The sequence below is a fragment of the Pinus tabuliformis genome, chromosome 6, assembly GCF_031772625.1.
Source record: "Pinus tabuliformis cultivar Carrire ecotype Pingquan chromosome 6, CPIR1, whole genome shotgun sequence".
NCBI classification, from domain to species: Eukaryota; Viridiplantae; Streptophyta; class Pinopsida; order Pinales; family Pinaceae; genus Pinus; species Pinus tabuliformis.
In genome coordinates, this window is record NC_142292.1 from 60,743,176 (window position 1) to 60,761,943 (window position 18,768).

Consider the following 18,768-nt stretch of genomic DNA (forward strand, 5'->3'; position numbering starts at 1 on the left):
ACCACCAACGGGTTATTACAGGTGGCGTGGTTTTCCTTGATAACAGTGATGAGTCACACTGACATTCGCGGATAGCAACCAGAGATGGCTGTCCTCACTGTTGGTTTGACACCTGAGTTTGATAGGTTTTGCCACCTTCGGAAAAAAAAAATAATGATCTAAAAACAATTCAAATAATCTCTTACCCTTGATGTGATTTTTTAGATCCATCATATTGAATAAATTCAAGTGATATCTTATATTATTTAAGATTTAATAAATAAATCACAAATGAAAAAACCCCATAAAACACTTTTTAAATTAGTTAAGGCTAAGATTTGAAACCAATTCACAAATGAAAACCCTATAAAACACTTTTTAAATTGGTTAGCACCAACACTTGAAACCATTCACAAATGAAAAAAACCCTATAACGCTTTTTAAATTGGTTAACACTAACACTTGAAACCAATACAATAATTGTTCTACATAAATTCAACATATCACTGGCAATAATTAAACTTATTTGAAAAAGACAGCCATCATTATTACTATTCATCCAAGATAAACTTAATTTAGTTTTTATTCATTATTACTATTCATCCAAGATAAATTTAATTTAGTTTTAATTCACCTTTAAAAGTTATTAATTTTTTATCCTATTATATTTACAAATTAATTCATTATTGTATTTAGAAGTTAATATGGTAGATATGTTGTAATGTTACTCAAAACAAAATAAAAATAAAACTAAAAATAACTTTATTTTAAAATAAATATAACTACAAACTAAGTTTTGTTGGATAATTAAAGTAAACTTGACTCGGTTAAATTATTAACAGCTTTTACACAAATTTATAATAATTTATGGTATTCTTATGAAATATAACCTATTTAAAAGTAGAAATTAAACGGGTCTAGATCTATTTTAACTAAAAGTTTACAAAATGTTTAGAAACATCAAATATTTTTTAAAGTAAAACTTGCCAAATCCAAAATTAAAATGAATCTAAACCTATTAAATTATAATTATAATTAATTATTAAATTAATTTCATTCATATTTAATATATTTAAATTTTAAATTTGATAATGATTTCTTTCATTTTGATGTTATTTGATATTCAATTAAGATTTTACCAATGTTGTTTGACAAATTAGGAAAAAGTTCCACCAGATGAGCCAGTAAGCCTGGTTCGTACGACCATTGAGGTCGTTATAAGCAGCTGCAGTGAAAATCCATTAATCCATCTCTGCTTTTTCTGTCGACAACTGGTCAACTAGTCATCATTTACCGCTATGTGTCATCCAAACAGGGATCTGGCGGGGCCTACCTATATATCGTGTTCATGGCTATGTGTGTCCTGGCTGTGTGTGCCCTAAAAAGAAAAGGACATTCTTTGAGAGGATTAGCAATGTCACCAGATCAACAATGCAGTGGACTGGCAATAAAGACTTACTCATAAACCCATCTCCCAACAATGTCTGTGGACTGAGAATAAGGACTTCAAACTCATAAACCCATCCTTCAGCAATTTCAGGGTTTATGATTAAGGACTTAAAGCTCATAAACCATTCTCATCCCCTCCACTGTATATGTTTATATACAATCTTATGTTATGTGTGTATATATATATAATCTGATACATTTTGTGTCTTTGTAGGTTTCCTCTGTCCATATCCAGAGGGTGGATAGTGGACGGAGCTTTGGGAATTTACCCTCTACACTAAACCTACTACTCTGCCTACAACACACATATCATATTGTAAATATAAATATTCATTTGAGCCCTCGAAAACAAACAAATAAGCACTATATTCCATAGCGTGCAGTGGCCGTAGCGAAGCTCCTCCCCTCGCTGGATATGCCAGCGTTTTCTACGTGATAGCGCCGAGGCCTTGAGAAATACGCACATAACAACGTAACCCATATTGTATTTTACATCATTCGATTTTTGCCTGTAGTGTAACTGGTAATGCCTGTGCTTGTTCTGTTATGTTCTGGAATTCCAAGGAAGCGGCAACAAACAAGGAAGCGCGATATTCGCAGGTTCGGTTTGGTTTCTGAACTGATCTAGCGTCATTTTTTTTGAAATATATTATACTAGCGTAAATCCATCAAAAACGCTACAAATGGAAACTCGGATAATTCTCTTTTTGCTTTGTTGCGTCAAGATTCTCAGTACCATAAACTCGATTTCCAAGTTTTAACGATATGATACAGCCTGTTATGCTTGCAACAGAGTCACTACATCCTCTGAAGCAGTTGCACAGTTCATTTCAGATCCTACTTCTCTTTTGGTTATTCATTATTTACCTATGTTTTTTTAGCTCTCTGATGAATTTCTACTGCAAATATACTTCTCGGAACAGCATTATGCTGATGTTAACATCCTAATATCGAAAGTGATGGTGCACATCAACGCCAAAAAAATAGACCTAGACCTCATAAAGATGAAATTAACACCTATAACATACAATAACGTAATGGAAAGCTAGCTGCGTATAAAACCCAGGAAGTATTGTCATACCAGCAAAATAGGATTTTTGAGTTTTTGATCCAGAAGGTAATGGAAATCGAGCTGCCTATAAAACCTTGTACGTAGTATCATACCAGCAAAATAGGGTTTGTGATCTGTAAGGTACTACTTCCAGATCAAAAACCCTATTTTGCTGGTATGACACTACTTCCTAGGGTTTATAGGCAGTTCGCTTTCCATTACCTTATTGTATGTTATAGGTGTTAATTTCATCTCTATGAGTTCTGGGTCTATTTTTGTTGGTGTTGATGTGCACCATCACTTTAGATATTAGGATGTTAATATCAGCATAATGCTGTTATTAGAAGTATATTTCCAGTAGAAATTGACCAGAGAGCTATAAAAACATAGGTAAATAATGAATAACCAAAAGAGAAGCAGGATCTGAAACGAACTGTGCAACTGCTTCAGAGGATGTATTTTGCTGATATGGTAGTACTTACTAGAACCCTCTTTTACTGGTATGATACTACTTCTGGGGTTTTATTGGCAACTAGCTTTCCATTACCTTATGGATCAAAAACCCTATTTTGCTGTTATGATACTACTTTCTAAGTTTCTAGGTTTCCCCTCAAAAACCCGATTTTGCTGGTATGATACCACTTACTAGGTTTTATGGGCAGCTGGCTTTCAATTACCTTATGGATCAAAAACCTTCCATTACCTTATGTATCAAAGACCCCTCACAAATCCTATTTTGCTGCTAACCCTCTTCTGCTGGTATGATACTACTTACCGGGTTTTATAGGCAACTAGCTTTCCACTACCTTATGGATCCAAAAACCCCTCAAAAACCCTATTTTGCTGGTATTAGGTTTCCCTTCAAAAACCCTATTTTGCTGGTATGATACTACTTACTGGGTTTTATGGGCAGCTAGCTTTTCATTACCTTATGGATTAAAAACCCCTCAAAAACCCTGCTTTGCTGGTGTGATACTAACTAGGTTTTATAAACAGCTAGATTTCCATTACCTTATGGATCAAAAACCCAAAAACCCTATTTGCTGGTATGACACAACTTACTGGGTATTATAGGCAGCTAGCTTTCCATTACCTTATTGTATGTTATTGGTATTAATTTCATCTCTATGAGCAGCATAATGCTGTTATTAGAAGTATTTGCTTTCGATAAAGTCTAATCTGCGCACAATATCATATACCCACTGCCTGTCTCATAAGTCTTTGTTGGTGATTGGTTTAGCTTTCAACATTAAAAATATCCTTTATTCTAACTTCTTCAGTACTATCTGCCTATGGTCATGCTTAATATTGCTTCTAGGACCTTGTTAATAGTGAAACTATTCCAGTAAAATATACGTTGAAGATGTTTTTCATTGTTTGGAATAAAATGTAATGCCAATAGGAATATGCAATTGATTAATCGTGCACACACACCCCACAACAATGTTAGTTAGCCACATGCCATGTTAAAGAAGTGGGCATACCTGGGTGGTCACCATTAGCCTCATCGTGACAAATGATGAATGGTTTTCCTGGAGCTTCTCCCTGCAGCACACTAGATAATATCAGTCAATATTGAATATTATGAGTCAATACTGTAGAAATTTAATGATCTGTAACTTTAACCCAGTTTACAAGTTTGCATGTTTTGTCACGCTGATATAAATTTCAGAATGCATTAATTGCACATAAATAATGCTTTACTCTTTTTCACTTTCCTAACAGCTGATAATTAATGCTAAATTATATGCAAGCATTCAACACATACGAGACACTTGTTTTTGGTCAAGCTGACCCCAGAAAAACCCCACAGCCTCTTGGGGAAAACCAGTCTTCAAAGGAGGATTTTATTGCTTGAGAAATTATAAAATAAGTACATAAAAACACAGTACTTATCTCCGACATTAAATGCTCATATTCTGGAAATTTGTGCCCACTGACAAACAATTTTTACAGAAATTTGTGCCCATAATTTTTAGCATTAAATCCTCTGCCCAGCTCCTTGATTTTTGTTTCCATAATCTGCCTTGATTTTTGTGCAATGGGTGACTGTTCTGCCTCGATTTTTGTGTCCAGAGAGCAGCTGCAGACCTCCTCGAAATTCATGCTGCCTGTAGCAGCTATCCCGAAATTCAGGCATGAATTTTGGGCCTGAACTGAGCAGTTTCCTCCTCGAAATGTATGCCCAGATCTGCCTTGAAAATTGTGTGGTTGTCCCTTGAATTTCGTGCCTCTGCTTCTTGAAAATCATGCTGCTTTGCTCCTTGATTTTTGTGCTGCTAGTACAGTCCCTTCTCCTTGGAATTTGTGCCCCTTCTCACTGCTGCAATCTCTCCTCCTCCTTGAAGTTTTTATTCTCTTCTCTTCTCCTTATGCTCTCTCTCAAGTGTGAAGTGAAGAATGATTTCCCTTTTCCTCTTTTGTTTCTTTGGAAAAGATTGAATCCCTAAACCTAGGATCCAATGGTTGAGGTTTCATCTTCAAATCTCAAGATGTGTGGTTGAGATCATTTCTCTCAAATGACCCCCCCTCATATATTGGCCCCATCACTTAAAAGTCTCCTAGCACATTTTTTAAATTGTGTACCTTTTTAATTTTTCTCATAAATTGATTTTTCACCTCACTTTAATATTAGAAAAATACACTTTGTACTTTTAACATAGTCACTTTATAAAGTACACGTGACTTTAATATTAGAAAAATAGATGGTACAACATTTCTAAGTACCTTTTCCCCCCATGACATTAATATAACTCATAAATGTCATTGAGACAAAAGTAATTAATGTGCTCACTAGGCTAAAAGGGATAAAAACCCAGTAACACTTCTTCTTGGTACTATTTTCAACACTCTTTTTTACTGAGGAAGGTGTTGCTCACCACTCCCATCTTGTCTCTGAAAAATACATGCTTGGCAATGATTTGGTGAGAATGTATGCTACTTGTTCATCATTGGATATATACTCAAGCTTCACTACTCCTCGTTGAACCCAGTCTCTGGTATCTGACATCTATATGTTTTGACCAGTGATGACACACTAGGTTCTCAAAGAGTTTGATACAACTTTGATTTTCACAGTAAATCGTAGGTGGTCTCAACATTTGTCCAAATAAACCATAAAGCATCTTGCGAAGCCATAATGCCTCACACCCTGCCTAACTATTTGCCGTATACTTTGCCTCTATGTTGCTCAATGCCACTGACCATTGTTTCTTGCTGAACCATGACACAACTGTCGAGCCCAACAAGAAACAACACCCAAAAGTAATCTTCTGGTCACTAACATTGCTAGCCCAATCTGAGTCTTTGCAACCAATCAATCTAATTCCATCACACCTGACATAGTCCAGAGTCCAGACCATAATCCATTGTGCCCTGTAAGTACCTCAACACATGTTTTGCAGCCACCCAGTGTACTCTCCTGGGCTACATCACAAACTGACTCAATGTGTTGATTGCAAAACAGATATCTAGTCTAGTGTTGACCAGATATATCAATGAACTGATCAATTGTTGATACAAAGTGGGGTTCACGAGGAAAATCCCCAATTGGTGCCTCTCCTCCTGACAAGGAAGGCTCGAATATAACTGGAGATACTAGACTTTGAGATCATGTGCTTGATGAGCTTGCACCAAGTGATCTTGAACCAGGTGAACCTGTACTCTGTGGACCTGTTACCCCTGAAGAAGATGAACCTCTTGATCGCACCACTTGATGTTCCTGAAAGCTGTAGTGTGCCCCCCTACAGAGGAGCCTATTGCTCTACTTGATCAACCTCCCGAGATCTCCTCAAAGCCCTTTCCTCCTCAAATGTCACATCTTGCCTTAGGATAATCTTGCTTTGTGCAGGAAGATAGATACGGTAGGCGTTGTTGGTCTCACTGTAACCCACTAGGATACCCTTCTCTGCAATGGGTTCCAACTTTGTTCTCTTCTCCTTAGGGATGTCTGAATATGTAAGGCACCCAAATATCCTAATGTGCCCAACTTTCGGCTTCTTGTCGGTAAACACCTCCTTAGGAGTCTTGCTTCCCAAGACTTTGCGTGGGCTCCTATTATGCAAATAAACAACAATGTTACATGCCTCAGCCCACAAGAAGAAAGGTAAGCTCTGATCATGCAACATAGCTCTAGCTACACCCACAGTGGTCCCGTTCTTCCTCTCTACCACCCCATTCTGGTGAGGGTTGTAAGGCACAATGAGCTCCCTCTTGATGCCAACACTCCCACAAAAATCCCTCATCTCCGTGGAAGTATACTTGCCTCCATTGTTTGATCTCAACACCCTAATTTTCCTCCTTTTATGGTTCTCCACAAGAGCCTTAAACTCTTGGAATCTCTGGAAGACCTCATCTTTGGTCTTTAGGAAGTAAATCGAGGTCTTCTTGGAGTGGCCACCAATGAAGGTCACATAATACTCATATCCACCCAATGAAACATGGGACGTAAGACCACATACGTCAGAATGAATCAAATCAAGGATACCTGCAACTTTGCTATCACTGCTCTGAAAAGGTGTCTTGGTGTACTTTCCCAAAGCACACCCCTTGCACACATCATGATGCTCTATGGTGAAGTCAGGCAAACCTATAACCATCTCCCTCAACATCCTGAAAATTCCATGGTGCAAGTGGGCCATCCTCCTATGCCATAGCTCACATAACTCGCTGCTACTGGTCTGCGCTACCATAGCTCTAAGAGGCTGAAACATAAATTTGTATAGTCTCCCACTACGAGCTCCAATCACACGAGTAGACTTGATAATAGATCCTCTGAGATATATCAACACTTGTCCCTTTCATAACAGTACCTCAAACCCCCCATCCTCCAAGCTAGAGACTGATATCAAACTCTTCTTCAACCTTGGAACATAAAGAACATCTGTCACCTTCAGAGGAGCTAATGACTCCCTCTAAAATGAAATTGTCCCCATTCCTGCCGCTTTGACTTTGGAGTTGTCTCCAAGCACAACCTCCAAGTCAACATCATCCTCTAAAAGGCTCGTGAAGTGCTCTCTAACTCCCGTCATATGGCAGGATGCTCCACTATCAATGAACCATGCGTGAAAAGATGTGACATGAGTGGTTAAACTCACCACCAAAGCACATTCTAAATCAAATATAGCCACTAAATCATCCACATCAACTGAAACTGCAACTCCCTGTATCTTCTTACCCTTCTTGTGGGACACTGAACAACACAGTGACCCATCTTCCCACAAGCAAAGCATTTCACTTTGCTCATGTCCTTTTCCTTAGCCTTCTACTTCCCCTTCTTCTGCTTTACTCCACTAGAAGGCCCCTTCTTGACCTTCTTCTTCTTGCTCTTTGCCGCAAGAGCAACATTCTCCTCTTCACCTCTCCCATCACTCTTGCTGCCACCCTTTGCACTCCTCCTGGATGAAATTGTCCCACATCCTCCAACCAGGAAAGTGCTCTTTGGCCACTAAGCCATGGATAAAACCATTCCACTTCTTGGTGAACCCATCTAAGGCAATCCTAACTAACTATTCCTTTGGAATAACCTCTCCAACGACAGCGAACTCATCCTTCACCTATGAAACTCTGGTGAGATATGAGGTGCCACTGTTGGTCCGGGTCATCTTGGTGTTGCGTAGCTTTTGTCTCAACACCATCTTCCTGTTCTCATTAGAGCTCTGGTGTAAAGAGACGAAAAACTCCCACATCTGATAGGCATATCCCATCCGTGAAACATGCGGGAATAAATGGTCCTTGATGACATCCAGAAGGATCCTCTTTGCCTTCACATTCTTCTTGTTGAACTCCACCAACTGAGCTGGATTAGTGGGTGCTTGTACAACTGCTTCAACAACATCACACACTTCAACTTCCTCCAGTAAAAGCATGGTTCTCTCCTTCCATGGACCAAATTTTTCAGCCCCTGCCAATCTGTCCTCTACTCTCAACCCTGTTGCCATGACCCCACAACCAACAATGTGGAGCAAATCTGTGAGCTAGAACCTTCCTCCCTTTGAACTGCTGAAGTCTTTGGGTTTTTGGCAAAGTTTCAAAGGTTTTGGTTCACTGTTTGCAGAATTTAATGCTTGCTGCCCTCTTTATCAGCTGAATGAAATTGAAGATCTGAGTCTCAACTTTGCTCTGATACCATGTAGAAATTTAATGATCTGCACCCTTAATCCAGTTTACAATTTTGCATGTGTTTATTTAGGTCCAACCCACATGTTTTGTCACGCTGATATAAATTTCATATTGCATTAATTGCAAACATAAAGAGTGCTAATACTCTTTTTTCACTTTCCTAACAACTGATAATTAATGCTAAATTAAATGCAAGCATTCAACACATACGAGACACTTGCTTTTGGTCAAGCTGACCCCAGAAAAACCCCACAACCTCTTGGGAAAATTGGTCTTCAAAGGAGAATTTTATTGCTTGATAAATTTTAAAAATAAGTACATAAAAACACTGTACTGATCTCCCTTTTTGCTGTGACATTAAATGCCCATCTTTTGGAAATTTGTGCCCATAATTTTTAGCATTAAATTCACTGGCCAGTTCCTCGATTTTTGTGCTAAAATCTACTTCAATTTTTGTGCTAAAATCTACCTTGATTTTTGTGCAAAAGGGTGACTGTTCTACCTCGATTTTTGTGCCAAAGAGCAGTTGCAGACCTCCTCGAAATTTAGGCTGCCTGTAGCAACTGTTCGGAAATTCATGCCTTGAATTTCAGGCATGAACTGAGTAGTTTTCTCCTCAAAACTTGTGCCTAGATTTGCCTTGAAAATCGTGCTACTATCCCTCAAATTTCATGCTCTGCTCCTCAAAAATCGTGTTGCTCAACTCCTCGATTTTTGTGCTGCTAATACAGTGCCTTCTCCTTGGAATTCGCGCCCCTTTTCATTGTTGCAATCTCTCCTCCTTGAAGTCTATCTTCTCCTCTTTTTTCCTCGTGCTTTCTCTCAAGTATGAGGTGAAAAATGATTTCCCTTTTCCTCTTTTGTCTCCTTGGAAAAGATTGAATCCCTAAACCTAGGATCGAATGGTTAAGATTTCATCTTCAAATCTCAAGATGTATGGTTGAGATCATTTCTCCCAAATGACTCCCCTTATACATTGGCCCCACCATTGAAAAGTCTTCTAATATCTTTTTCAAGTTGCGTATCTTTTTAATTTATCTAATAAAGTGATTTTTCACCTCACTTTAATATTAGAAAAATAGACTTTGTACTTTTAGCATAAAATCATTTTATAAAGTACAAGTGACTTTAATATTAGAAAAAATACATGGTACAACACTTCTAAGTACCTTTTCCACCCATGACATTAATATAACTCATAAACGTCATCGAGACAAAAGTAATTAATGTGCTCACAAGGCTAAAAGGGATAAAAGCCGAGTAACACCTCTCCTTGGTACTATTTTCAACAAATATGGAGTAATTCAAATTATTTATATTTCCAGTAGAAATTTGATCCAAGAGATAAAAAACATAGGTAAATAATGAGTAACCAAAGGGAAGCGGGATATGTAATGAACTGTGCACCTTTTTCAGAGGATGTAGTGACTGCTGCAAGCATAACAAGCTGTATCGTTGTTAATCCTCGGAAATCAAGTTTATGGTACTAAGAATCTCAATGCAATGAAGCAACTTATTCAGAGAGAGATTAATCATATGAAAAGTTCAGGCCTTAAGGGACATAGGAACAATTATAGACCTGCACAAGTAAGGATTTGCACTAGTAGAGGTTGTTGAATTTCCACGACCTTGGGTCCATATTAGAGTCTTAAAATCACTGACGCTACCAAACCAAGAATCTCAACCATAAACTACTTTGCACAATGGAAATATAAAGCAGTAAATCACATATGCACAAATATACACAATTTTTAACAAAATTGTACAATCCCAATCTTTGTTATATTAAACAGTAAACCAAATTTGAATAATACAATAGTCTATGGTATACAAGATACAATGACAAACGTCGTTGCGCAACTTTGATGTCGTATCTTGTCTTGCAGTCCTTCGCTCTTGTACTGCTCACTAGTAGTGCCTTAGTCCATCAAGGCCACTACACATCGAGACTCCAAGAGGACTGCCTCCTAACAATGCTGCAAGTCACTTCTGCTGCATGTACATGGGCTCATCAAACTACTCTCTAGGCTGGCCAATACTTGAGCCCCAATCTGTCTTCTAGTAGCCTCTTTCGTCCATCAAAGAGCTACTCATAAGGCTCCAAAGTTCACCCAATCTTCAGCTATCTTCGTCACTTGAAGACTGCTAGTCTAGGGCTACTTTGGGTAGCCAACACATTATCCTCCACCACACCAATGGCACCCAATCACGTCACTACAAGATCTGCTCCGATGAAGACACACGATCACCCAATCTCGTCTTCAAATTGGCTCCCACAGGCTGCAAGGTAAATTGATCCAATCTGGTCAACACTTGACCCAACACTCCTCCACAAAACGCTGTTGTCCTCCACTGTTTTCTTGCTGCTCCTGCAACTCTGGTTAGGGCACAAACTTCAGCCCTTAACCCTCCACACAGTCAGCAACTAAGCCCTTCAAGGATTGCAGTCCTCCAAGGATAGACTCCTCCACACCTATGTTGTCCAAAACAGTGGTTGTCCTCCTCAACGCTGCCTTGGAACAACTCTAGCTGTTGGCTATGGCTTGCGGCCTAGCCCAACAACAGCTGTAGGTCTTTGACCTCCCTCAAACACTGCCCAAACAGTCCCTACACAACCCTGTTCTGTCCCTCTCTTCCTTGGCCTTGACTGCCCAACAAACCGGCCTTAAAACAACCCTCAAACAGCCCTTGAAACAACCTGTTGTCTCCTACAGCACTCGGCCTCCACCACAGAATTGCCCATGCTGTCCCTTGGCCTCCTTCACGTTGCTCCTCGGCCTCCTTCATGCTGTTCCTCGGTCTCCTTATCTAGCTGCGGCTTGCCTTCTATTTCAGAGCTCCTTTGTATGAGTGTTGCTCACAAATGGATGCCTAAAACACAAGTTATCACCCTCTATTTATAGACATAATGAGGGGCTTCAACGAATTATGAAGAGACACACCTATTGGAATTATTTACACCAAGCCTACATGACTTGGCAACCAATAATTAACTTGTCAACTTCAAAAATTCATTTCTCTCTAACGACAACTTGGAATTAGATGATTCTCGTTGCATTGGAATCGTCTCGCTGAGCACTATCATCCTTATCCATCACATGTCGATTTCTCATCACCGTTTTGGCCCAAATCATGATGGGCGCAAAAACCCACACTTGGGTTCCAAGCGCACAAGCTGCCCTTGTGGTGCCTTGCCCTCCAAACCCTGAACCTGAGGGCTTGGAGTACCTCCCAAGCTACACAAATCAACAAAGGTTAGGTAGTAAGAATGTTGTGTCTGTTGGCTCTGATGCTGTTATGGAGAAAAAATGTTAGCATGCCATCAACTGCAGATTCTTGTTGTCCACATGTTGTAGCATTTTTGGTTTTAATAAGATAGAATATTTGAAAAAATGTTAAGTTAGGATATGGACATAATAATAGTGAATAAAGTGGTAGTAAAAGAAAATATCTTGATAATAATGTCCATATCAAAGGAAATGTTAGGTAGATGCCCTAAAAAATCAAGGCAAAAAGAAAATGTTAGGTTAGGAAGAAAATAAAACAAATAAACTCTGTAAGTAAGTAAGTCTAAATGCCACTATTTTTCTGCAAAATAATGGTTGTGTGCAGCTTGTCTTAAATGCCACAACCCTTGACAGTCAAATAGTTTAATCTTGACTGCTTCATGCTTTAAATTTGATGTTATAGTTAGAGAATAAAGATCTGGCCAAACTGTTTAATATTGGCAGATCAGTAGTTAGGTAGAAAATAATAAGGTGCTCATTAGTTTAATCTGAGCCCTTGGAGGTTATAAGGGTAGATTTAGATAGTTTGCTTTTGTAAAAATAAGAAGAAAGGAAAAGGGTTTGCTAGCTTAAATGCACCCATTAAGTGAAGAAAAATGATAGGATAAGCAAAGGGTAAGTAGAAGAAGGTTGTAGAATGCTTGATAGTTCATTGGACAAAGGTACATTATCATGTTTTACCATATGTTTCTAAGTCCATGAGGCAATTACACAAGGCAAATGAAGGTCTACTAGATTAATTAATTAACTTTCCGTTCATCCCCATTCATCCCTATATTCACTAATTTCCCATTCCTACCTTCATACTTCATATTCATTCATTTTCCATAAAAATCCCATTTCCTATGGTTAAAATCCCTTTTTACCATGTAAAATCCCTTTTTACCCAAAAAACCCACAAAATATGTTTTAGCCTAAGTATTAATCACTTATAAAGGCATTATACTTAGTGTTATTTCTCCTTCCGCTCATATTTCATATTAATACTAACTTATAGTATTAAATCCCTAAAAATCCCCTTTCCCGTATATTATTGGCTCTTATTAAATAACCCAAAACCCTTACTTTTGTTATAAAACTATGTATTTTATAAAAAAACATCGCATCAGCGGGATCGCAAGTCTTTTATTTAAATAACCCTCCACCATTGCAAAATGCGATTGCGATGGGCCTGGACTCGATGCGGATATAAATCATATTCCATAGCCATATCGCATCCGCCCCTCATCGCAAGTTCCACTAAAGCACCAACCCTCTGCCATTGCGATCCCCGATTGCGATGGGCCCGAACTTTATGCAGATATATATTATATTTCATGCCATATCGCATCCACTCCCATTACAAAGTCCCAACTATAACATGTATCCTCCGCATTGCGATATGCGATGCGCGATAGACCCGAAGCAATATATACCACAATTTATCGCCATTTCGCAACCGTCCTTCATTGCAAGTCCCGCTAATAGCAATACCCTCTGCCGATGCGATCTCCGATATGCGATATGAACCCGGACCCGATGCCATTATCCGCCCGAGTTTATACAATTTTAGATCTGCCATATATTGTTTTGCAAAGTTTTTCTTTGTTGAATCGTTTTTTACGATTTAAATGAAGAAATAACTAAAACCTTTGTTTAATCATAAAAACACCGCCAATTTGGGTTTTAAGCCATAATAGAGTCATTACTGCTATATTTAATCGCTCGTACCCTCCGTACTGCTCCTTCACTCCACCACCGTCCGATCTAATACGTTCAGATCCAACGACCCTCGACAAATTTCGGGTTGACTCTGTACGGGCATTACCCACCCAAAAAGTGGTATTCCACCGTCCTCCCTTGCTATGTGTCAAGCTCAAGTTAGTTCGGGTGACCCCCTTCTAAAACTGCCCATGCCTTAAAAGCTGTGCGATGAATACCAAAACCGCCTCCCGCATAAGACAAAATAGTCACTGTTCATTTTGTGCCATAATTCAAAAGGAAAACTGTTTTTCCCGTTTAAACGCCAAATGACCATTTTGCTCTGTTTTTCCATGTTTTACACAACGAACCCTCGATAAGCCTCTGTGACCACAAAACCATCATTTTACCTTTAGATACGCCCCAGACTCCTTCCAATAGCCTTTAAAGCTCAATAAAGCCATTCATGACCGTCTCTGTCACCTTGTTTTTCTTAAATGATTTCTGTGTTTTGCAGGTGAAGACTACTGTTCCAGGTTTACAAAGAAAAAGCCTGTGTACAGTTGGAGGACAAATATGAAGACCATATCAAATCGCTTCACCTTGTAACATAAAATCCAAAGCGATTTACTGTTGAAAAACATAGTAAAAATCTGAAATCCACAGTAAGGATAAAAGGATCACAGTAAAGGTTACTCAATAGGGTGAAAGCATATTAAACAGAGTTTAAAGAGTATCAGGTAAAGATTAAATGAAGGAATCGGCTAGAGTAAAAGATACAAACAATTGATCAACATAAAGGGCAAAATATCAGACAAACAAAGCCAGCACAACCTGAATAAAAGGGGACAGCAAGAAGCAGTTCAATAGCTGCCCCTATCTTCTTGCATGAAGATCTTTTCCTTTCCTAGAATAAATCTTAATCAGTTTTAGGATATTTCTTAAGTTTATTATTGTATAAATAACTCTCTTCTCGAGATGTTATAGGTTCGGAGTTCAAGATTCATAGTTCATTGCTTGTAAAGTCTTGACTGTTAATACTACTTTGAACCTGGAAGCCACCTTTGAAAGAAGCTTTTGCAGACACTTGATGTACTCAGTCTTTCTGGAACCTTAATACAAAACAGAGGATTCTGAATCTGGTTTTACACAGTTTTGTGTTATCCTATAAGTTTTTCCAGTTTTCAATCATTATGTTTTTCTTCATATGCTTATGACTTGAGATATCTAAGTAGGAACAATTTGTCTCAATTGATTCCTATAAGCTCCTGAAGTGATCATCTATTAAGAGAATGGATTAATGAACTGTCTGTTTAGTTAATCCTCTCTAATCAATAAATCACCAGCATCTTGTGTAAGCATTAAGTATACTGCCTTGAATCTTTGGAACGTAGTTTAGAAGGTTTTCCAACTTATGGTTGTTCTGTTTTACAGTCTGGAAACCGTGATAATTATATTTTTTGCTGTCTTCTACTCACCACTATTTTTGATCTATGTCACTGTGTAATGCTTTATAGCAACCCTTTGCTGAAGTATTAATATAACCCAAAGGATTAATTACTTCAATTCTACATCTGTCTTCATTCATTGGTCTTCCAAAATTAAAACCCAAAACCCCCAAAACAATTATTTTAGATGTTCTGGCATTGGTCGCTGACCTACTACTATCTCAGAGGTACAACATCAGATTGGCGCCGTTGCCGGGGATTCGAATTTCATTTAAGTTACCCTTGGGACAACGATATTCTTTCATTTAAAGGTGATTAAAGGTTTAGAAAGGTTAAAATCCTTCACCTAGGCAACTCCACACTCCCAAGCTGGCACCTTATAAACATACCAGATCTCGTTCAGAAGTTGACATAGTTAAACCTCTGTCAGATCCTGAAAGGCTTCTGAGAAAAGCCAGTTCTAAAATGTGACACCAACCATCTTTTTCTTCCTCTTCAGTCCTGCAGTCTGAAGAATTAGAATCATTTGACCCCTATAGTAATATCCCAGCTGATCCTGATTACTCCCATTTATCACCTAGGGTTGCTGAACTTCTAGATAAAGGAGTTGATTTTAAGTCAGCATACCTTATTCATTCATTAGAATCTCATCCAATACCCACACTACCATCAGGATCACCTAAAACTGAATCTGAGTTGGGTGTTAATCTACCAGAATATAAACCCACAGATTTCATATCCCCTACCACCTATCATTTCCCTTCCATTTTTGACTGACCTGAAGCTTCTTCTTCTAAACAATTTGAGGAGACTTTCTCTATATATTCCAATCCTCTCTTTGAAACAAAAGAAGGTATCCCTTTATAGGTCCCAAAGTTAGTTTTTAGGACTCCTTTGAAGTCTTTCAGGAGATTTCCTCCTCCTTCACCTCCAACTAGTTCATCAACTCCTAAATCACCATCTTCTTCCTCTACTTCTTCTTCATCCTCTACATCCACACAAACACCTCATACACCTCCAACACTTTATACACCACCTGCTGCCATGGCTTTTAGACCTATTGTACAGGCTAGATGTGCTGCCTTAGTCTTACCTAATAACCTTGATGCATTCTTGCCTGGATACTTAAAATACCTTCCTAAGTACAATGGAGAAACTGGTCCCTCAGCGGAGGATCATCTTCAAGCCTTCCTAGACTTTGCAGACAACATGAATATTGAACAAGAAAACGTTTATATGAGATTGTTTGTATAGTCCCTCGATTGAAATGTGAGGATTTGGTTTAAGCAATTACAAGCAGCTACCATTAGAAATTGGGAAGAGCTTACAAACATATTTAAAAATCAATGGGGTGTGAAAAAGGATCCTCTTTATTTCCTCACAGAATTTGAAGAGCTTAAAAGGAACTTCAGTGAACCAGTATTAGATTTTATCAAAAGATTCAATAAACTCTATCACAAAATGCCTGTTGATTATAAGCCCCCTGTAGCAGCAGCTAAGTCTAGATTTTCTAAAGCTTTTGATGATGACTTTGCTGTTATGCTACAAGAGAGAACTTCAAGAACTCTTGAAGATATGCAAACAAACACTATAGAAGTAGAAGCAAATAAGACAGTCTCAACTTCTTTAAAACTTAAGGAAGAAAAAGCCCAAAGAAAACTCAAATCTGTTCAAGAAGCCTCTAGCTCCTCTAAGACTAAATCAGAAGACTCAAAAATAGATGAAATAACATCTCTTCTTAGAAACCTATCAAATAGGATTTCAAAGATTGAGACCCAACCTAGGACAATACAACAAACAATTACTAGACCTCAAAACCAAAATCAAGGTCAGTATAAAAGAAACCAACCACTACAAATTCTTCAGAGACCTACCAATGATCAACAGGTTCCTACTTCTCTATTGATAGATGACCAACAACCTAGTGATAACATTATGACAATTACTGAAGATATTAATAGTATGGATTCTTCTTCCAACCAAACAACCATCATTCCTATCTCACAACAAAATCAGGTTCAAGAAGATCAGGAAGCTTCACAAGTCTCTAAATATCATGCTTTCTCTGAATTTTTAATTGCAGAATTAAACAAGAGGTATGATCTTAGACCTAGGCCTGGTCTTGGGAGACCTCCAAAGGAAACTCCAGTGATTGAACCACGTACCAAAACTGCTGAAGCTCAAACAACTCTTATTCAACCCTTAGATTAGTCAATTGAAAATACCCAAGCTGGTAAAAATATTTTGATTACATTTAATGTTGAAAAAGAATTAGAAAGGGTTAAGATCCCAATTCCACTGTCAGAACTTTCTAAAAACCCTAGTTACAAAAGCCAAGTCACAAAATGGATATAAAATACCTCGGTTGATGCTGAAGGTGATGTCATAAGTCTGCAAGATGAAAAACTAGCAGTAGTTTTTGGCCCTAGTTCAGACATGATAGATGAGATAGTGCCTCCTTTCTATGTAACTCCTAAAACAAATGATTCCATGTTATACAATTATATGCTTGATTCAGGAGCATCACACAACCTTATGCCAAAATCCATCATGGACCATTTGAAACTCGACATAACTAGATCCTACCATGACCTGTGCACCTTTGATTCTAAAAAGGTGCCCTGTTTGGGATGATCAAGGATCTAGTGGTTACCCTTGCCCAAATTGCAGTGAAAAGTGTAGTACTTGATATTGTTGTCAAAGATATCCCTCCCAAGTTTGGAATGCTCTTTTCTAGGTCTTGCTGTGCCAAATTAGGGGGAACTCTGCAGATGGATATGTCATATGCTACTATTCTTGTTTATGGAGGAGAGCAATTAAGATTATATAGAGAGGTAAGATTTATACATACTATTTGTAAGATTGACCAGCCAAGAAACCATCCAATTTATGCAATAGATCAAGACTTTGGTTGTTTTAAGCTCACTTCAAATCAACATAAAACTCAAGTCAAAATTGAAGAGGTAGTTGAAAGTCCTGAACCAAACCAAACCGATATTTGGAAACTATTCTTTGATGGCTCTTGCACGAAAAATGGGGCAGGAGCTGGAGTAGTTTAAAATTTTTAATTTCACCTGAAAAAGAAAATATAACCCAATCATGTAAATTAGATTTCGAAGTTACCAATAATGTTGCTGAATATGAAGCTTTCCTTTTAGGATTGCAATTAGCCAAAAGCTTAAAAGTTCAGAACTTAAGTGTGTTTACTGATTCAGAGCTTATTGTTAGGCAAGTAAAAAATGCTTGCCAGACCAAGCACCCTAGACTTAGGTCCTACCGAAATGAAGTATGGGATTCAGTTGAAAACCTTTTTGATGCTTTTAATTTGACTCATATTCCCAGAGATCAGAATATTCACGCAGATGCCTTAGCTGTCTCTGCTAGCGCTTTTAAAATTCCTGATCATATTGATGTACTCTATCAGATACAAGTCAAATATAGGCCATCTATCCCAGATAATCTGAAACATTGGCAAATATTCGAAGATGATGAACAATTGAAATCATTTCTGCAGGTAATTGATGATTTTTCATTTCTACAAATTGATGATGATAGAACTAAAATAAATGAAAATGCAGACGAAAATGATACTTCAGATTTTAAAAACCAAATTGCTAATCACGACATTATTCAATTATCAAATAATTTTATTCCAAAAGGACTCATTCCTTTAGAAAAATTATTTGATCAAAATGATGTTTTCCGAAACCCACAGTCCATTTCTTCAGAAGATGACATAGAAAAGATTAACATT

General features: G+C 38.0%; 1 protein-coding gene across 3 annotated transcripts in view; it reads left to right on the plus strand.

The window, feature by feature from the left end:
- The first annotated feature begins 1,168 nt into the window (after positions 1-1,168).
- Positions 1,169-18,768, plus strand: part of LOC149257221 (double-stranded RNA-binding protein 8-like) — a 67,600-nt gene continuing 50,000 nt past the window's right edge. The window contains exon 1 of one of the 3 annotated variants that reach the window (XM_089413754.1): positions 1,169-2,028. The gene's annotated coding sequence lies outside the window, so the exon portion shown is untranslated. The remainder of the gene's footprint in view (positions 2,029-18,768) is intronic. The other 2 variants (XM_089413748.1, XM_089413751.1) reach the window with 2 other exon arrangements.